Genomic DNA, 6,401 nt, shown 5'->3' with positions numbered 1-6,401 from the left:
CTAGCAGGTGGGTAATGTAGGGATAGGAAAGAACCCCTGTAGTAGGTGCTGGTCTCCTGTGAGCCACAGCAGCACAAAGAAAATTAAAGAATAAAGACAAAAACCCACACTTAGAGAGGAAGCTGGGTTCTGGGCCTGATCAATGCTGCTCTTGGGAAGCAAAGACGAAGGCACCAGAGCTTGCCACTATTTATTGGGTTCATAGGGAGCAACAGATGACTCAGAAGGGAGTGATAATCCTAAATTGATAAGGATCTTACAATGGAGGAAGTATCAGATGTCTTGGAGGGTGGTGGTTATCCTATGACTATGAGGATCTTATGCTGATGAGGATCTCTGGTCCCTGAGAAGCTTATGTTGATTAAGGATGGTGAGTGAGATGAACAAAGAAGTTCTTACAACAGTAGGTGGGATGAGTTAATCTGATAAGGAATTTGTCCCTCCCTGGGTAAAACCTTTCTCTTATTACTGAGTTCTCAAGGAACTAGGATGTCTTCAACTGATGTAATCTTGCCCTTGAGTGTCACAGTATCAAAGGACCATTGAAGTCTCAGTTGTGACCCTAGGCAAAAGTGGAGTTATGTTTTGGTGTGTGATAGCCAGCCTATAGGCAAGAAGACTAGGCCTAATCATAACTGTGAAATGATTTTCCCAAAAAATTATGTAGAATGGTTGCAGACAGGATAACATATATAGTGTGCATACCCTGGACCAATGAGGGATTCATATCCTGGGAGGAACACAGCAGGACGGAGCAAGCTTTTATCATGTTACAAATAAGGGTAAATAATTTAATACTTCAGGATTATTATTTCTGGAATTTTCCATTTAATATCTTCAGACCTAATTTGAGCACAGGTAAATGAAAATGGAGAAAGCTGAAAGTGCAGATAAAAGGGAAATGTTATATTATTATTTTCCGTTAAAAAGGCTGTGGAAAATGGTCTCTGCTCTGCTTAAAAAATTAAACTAAATGATTACAAAGAGTTCTTTCCAATTCCATGATCTTACTGTTTTAGATCAAAGTGCACCCTTTCTCAGTGGTACTGTCTTATCACCTAAACATGCACTGCTATACGGAATCCTGATAATAACATTATTGCAGGAGGGAGAAATACATTCCAAAGGAGGAAGTGCTCAAAGGCTACTGAGAACCTCTCATAGGTTTCATTACCTCAGACAGGAATAACAGGAAGTAGGCTCAGGAGTGGTACTGGATACATAAATCAGTTCGTTTGAAGCCCTGGCACCTGTACAAAGGGTGGGACATGGATGAAGCTACAAGATGAAGCGGAAGAAAGGCATTCTTGGCAGAGCACAACTGGTGAGAAGTGCGGTGAGAAAAAAGAAACAGGTGAAGGGCCCTGGGTGCAGCGAAGGGAGCAAGGCAGAGCATGGTTCAGATGAAGCTGGAGAGACTCTGAGCCTCATGTTAAGCAATGTTATGTCTTAAACTAACGCTGCAACTTCAAACACTTCAAACATTTCAGTTAGAGTAGGAAGTGAGAGCGTGGAGACCAGATGAAGAGATCACTCTGGATACATTCCAGGAAGTACAAATTACAATGGTCACAGACAGAGTAATAAGAAGGCTTCTACAGCAGTCTAGGAGAAGGTGATAATTAAGACTACATGGCAGAAGGGGAAGTAAGAAGAGTGGATTCGGAGAATGAATAGGAAAGATGAGGCATAGGGAAATGTCATGGTGACTCCATGCTCCAGCCTGCTCAGGGATGGCTGTAATACCTTCCAGTGAGTTGGGGACACAAAGAGGTTTGGGAGCAAACTCCAGAGTTTGGTTTTGGCTAGGTTGTGTTTTGATGCCTGTGAGACTTCCAAGTAGAGATGCTGAGTAGGAAGTGGGATGTGTGAGTCTAGAGCTCATAGGAGAGACATGAGCTGGGAGAACATTTTGGCCATAAATCAATGACAGAATGAAAAGATAAAAAAATCTATGTTTGAGCCATGATATTCATTTACCTGGGAAGAATAGGACAAAGCTTCAAAAAAGCTATCCAACAGGGAAAACCAGAAGAATCTTATATCAGTGCAACCAAGAAAAGCCAGCATTTGAGTTGAGTGCAGTTGTAGGGTGCTAGCCTGTCATATACAAAACACTAAATTCAATCCCTCAGCACTACAGAGAGAAAGAGAGAGAGACAGTTGGAGGAGGAGGAGTCAACAGTAGAGATTCTTGTCAGAAGGTCAAGGAAGGTGAACGACCCTGCCACAGACTGTTCTATTGGCTGATGAGGCAGGAACTGGACTGACACTAACCTGGGGAGAAAGTAGGAAGCAAAGGAGCAGTGTTTGCAAGTGTAGACTTTCTTTCTAGAAGTTTCTGTGAAGAGGAAAGAATGTGATTGCTTGAGGAAAAGGAAATGTTGAGATACTTGAAGAGCCTTCACTCACCTCACCCACTGCGGGAGTCTTTTATGTGCCTTAAAGCTGGCAAGAAGAATCTAGCTGCAAAGGAAAGACTGCATGTGAAATAATGAAGTGTACAGCACAGGAGATGGATAAGGAGTTGAAAAGCCCAGATGGCCTGGGGGATTTGCCTTTAGGCCAAGGACACGAGGCAGTTGGTGTTGCCTGGTCATGGGTGTCACAAAAGGTGAGAACCCAGTTGCATAATAAAAACAATTGATGGAGAGGAGAGGAGGTGGAGTCAAAAGCTCCATGTTGCTTCCTGAGCCTAGTTTCAAGCAATGCAACTTATGAGCAATTGGTAGGGTATTTCTGAAGAAACCCTAAGTCAAGCATCTCTGAGATAATCCTTGACCAAACAGAAATTGCGGTTACTTCTGTGCATGTAAAAGCTCATGGATCTCTTCGAAGCTGAAATCCAGACCAATCATTTTTATGAGGAAATGATACAAGCCATTTCCTCATTCTGGCCCCAAAATTATCTCTTGGTGCCATACTGTTTTGCAAATGAAGAAACTGAGATAAGCCCTAACTGCGCCTCACCTAACCAGAACAGGAGAGTCTGGAAGGCTTGGGGATCCAAGTTTCCACAGCTTCAGATGTGCAGAATATCTGCATAGCATGAAGCCATTATCAGAGATACCTATCTCAAGACCTTAGGAAGTCACGGCAGGAAAGGAAATCTGCTTTGTTCTCGGCATCTGCTGAGTGCCAGGCTCTGTGTCAGTAGCTTTTGCAGCCATTATTTTATTTAATTTTTATAACTAGCACAGCAAGATCTGAGTCTGTACCCACGATGAGAGAAATCTGCCTTGCTGCTTTGCTGTTTTGCTTTGCTGTGCCAGGCTGGTTATTTTGCCTCTCCGGTGACTTTCATGTGTGGCTCAGTCTGAGCTACCAGGCCCACGAGGCGGTAAGCATTCGAGGGTAAGGCAGGACATTTGCCTACGCACTTCCACACTTACTCAGTTCACTCCACTGCGAGGGAGGGTTTCCATGTTTATCTCCTCAATTTTCCCTTTTGCTACACTGTGTTCCACACGACTGTCTTTTATCATTGCCCAGTAAGACCAAAATTCTCTAATGCCGTAAGAGTGAGGGACGCGAAGACTGAGTGAATCCTCACCGAGGACCTCATCCATTGCTCTTTCCCATGCCAACAACACCAACTCCGGATTCTCCCCCTCAGAGCACGCCTCATCTCTCCACGGACCTGGCCAGAGTGAGCCACTGAGCGGGGTGCAAGGGAGAAGCAAGGTTTCCAAGAAATAGGGGCTAAGGGATCCATGTCCCCCCACTTGGGACCCTTAGCATCAGCAGTTTCCTTGTCACCCTACCCTAATCGCAACACTTCTCATGATGAAATCCACGGCTCCCCTTTCGTGTCATGAATTTCTACAAATTTTCTTAGTATAGTAATTTTCCAAGCTTTAGAACAAGGTGATAGGAACAGGGTTAAGTAAAAAGCTGAAAATGAGTACGAAATTCATAAAAGTAGTCCGTAAACTATTTGCTCTTGGGAAACAACAGCTCCAATCCCAAGGATTCTACTACTTCACAAGGTAAATAAATAAATGATGTGTATACGACCCAGAGTACCTGGGGAATTGCAGAATGGGGCAGAGAATCAGAAGAGACAGAACTCCTCTTTCTTGCCTCTCCAGCCCTCATAGCCTTCTTCTACTCCTCTCCCTGCCCACTTCTGCCTTGTACAAGTAGGGGAGGCTCACTTCCCACACGTTTACACCAGCCCATCCCCAACTGACTTCAGTGATGAGTCAGTCATTGATAATTTACTAAATATCAGCTACTTGGCCAAGTAGAGAAAGTTCCCTTTTGTTACCTATCACGTGCCTCACTCATTAAGAATGAGGAACACAGAACTTTGCAAACACGTACTGCAGAGATGCTGGATAATAATGATAACTAATAATAACCTTTCGGCCCGGAGAGAAAGTAGACTTTCCTGAAGTGGATAAATTACCTAAGGAGTACAATTAGTCTGCTCAGTAAAGTGAGTCAGCATCCACACATTTGTGCTATTTGCAAAGTAAGAGTCTTCATTCAGCTTTCAAGCCACACCTGGCATTCAAGGCCTGTTTCTCAAAGACAAAGCCCTAGAAAGCTTTTCCTTTCTAATGTACGTGCAGCATTGTTTTATTCACTGGAACAAGTTCAAGTGAAGGGCTCTTTTCCCAACAAGATCAGGCAGAATAAAGCAGTGTTGATGCGCACTCGTGAGGTGTGGGATTCATTCATTCATTCAGTGAGTCCGTGTCTCTGCCTGCTTTGCCCAAGTGTTATGCCAGGCACGGAGACAGCAGGGTGAATGAGACAAGAGTCGTGCCCATGAGCTGCTCACAGCACACACACAAATCATGCAATCAGCTGTTACAGGCACCGTACTAGAACCCTGCATAGTCATTACACTAGGGACCCGAAATCCGGAGATGGGTTTCTAATCTCTTCATACGAGAGATGAGAAAGAGCGACTTGGCCAAAAATGCATGACATTTCAGATTCAGATCCAAACATCACTTCTTCCTGTGTCCTTTTATTAAGTGACTCACCTTCCTAGGTACAAAAGAATTTGTTATTCCTGCTAGTAAGGAGAGACAAGTTTAAGAATTATGCTATTAGCGGGATCAGTACGCGTGAGATGTTTTTAATTGAGGTTTGCATTTTCTTCTGCAGAACAATTCACGCTGTCAAACTCTTAGCTTCAGCTGGGTAATCTACCAATTAAGTAAAGCAATGTTTCGACCCATTTTGTGAGAATTTAGTGTGCAATTAGTGGCTACTAAATTTGCATATCTTTGAGCTGGCTTCACTTTTTAAAATAATTCTGAAATTTGGATAAGGTCTATAGTTTAGTTAATAGTATTATACCAATGTTAATTTTCTTAAATTTAAAAGCTGTGTTATAATTATATAGATATTAAAATCAAGTGACTTGGATAAAACATACAGATATATGGGATGTAGATATATGGCAACACAGTTCTACGTTGTACAACTTCTCTATAAATTTCAAATTAGTTCAAAGGAAAAAAAAAACTATGTATTTGTGTCAATATAAATATATATTTATATTTTTATGATTTCAGTGTTACTGAGAGTATATTTCACAAAGTACTGCCAATTATAGGTCAGCTAAACATGGAAACTAAAAATAAGCATTTAGAAACTTATAAAACAATTTGATGATAGAAGCACATCATAATAGGTGAATTTTGGAAGCAGCCTATATAGCCATAGACAACTGAATAGAATTTATACATGATTGAGTATTACTCTATCATAAAGAAGGGTAAATCTGAGTCACTGAGAAGAGGGAAGGCTTTAAGGCCATAATGTTGAGTGAGGTAAGTCAGGCACACAAGCTTAAATATTGCAAGTTTCTCTTATATATGAGAAGTACAAAATATAAATAATTAAAGACAAAAATAAAAATATGTACTATAAAACAAGAAGAGAGATCTTTTGCAAACAGGAATGAGACCAACAGATAGAAATGGAGAGAGGAGAGGAAGGGATTTTAAAAATTAAGATGTGTTATGTACTTGTACAACTCCCTGCAATGAGTATAATTATAATCAGCTGCAAATATGTATTAAAAAAAATTTTTTAAACATATGCACATCAAAAATAACAACTAGGGATCACTCAAGCGCCTGGAAGGTAGGCCGGCCCCGATCCACCGCAGGAAGGAGAACCAGGCCTGCTCCCGACCCAGCAGCCATGGCTCAAGCGCCGGGAAGGTAGGCCGGGCCCGATCCACCGCAGGAAGGAGAACCACTCCTGCTCCCGACCCAGCAGCCATCGCTCAAGCACCAGGAAGGTAGGCCAGGCCTGATCCACTGCGGGAAGGAGAACCACACCTGCTCCCGACCCAGCAGCCATCGCTCAAGCACCAGGAAGGTAGCTGTGTGGGAGCCCCTGAACCCCCATAATTCCCCCCCCCCGCACTCTCA

The sequence above is a fragment of the Fukomys damarensis genome, unplaced genomic scaffold (assembly GCF_012274545.1).
Source record: "Fukomys damarensis isolate Sample0158 unplaced genomic scaffold, DMR_v1.0_HiC HiC_scaffold_2, whole genome shotgun sequence".
NCBI lineage: Eukaryota > Metazoa > Chordata > Mammalia > Rodentia > Bathyergidae > Fukomys > Fukomys damarensis.
Note: the sequence above shows the minus strand (reverse complement) of the source record.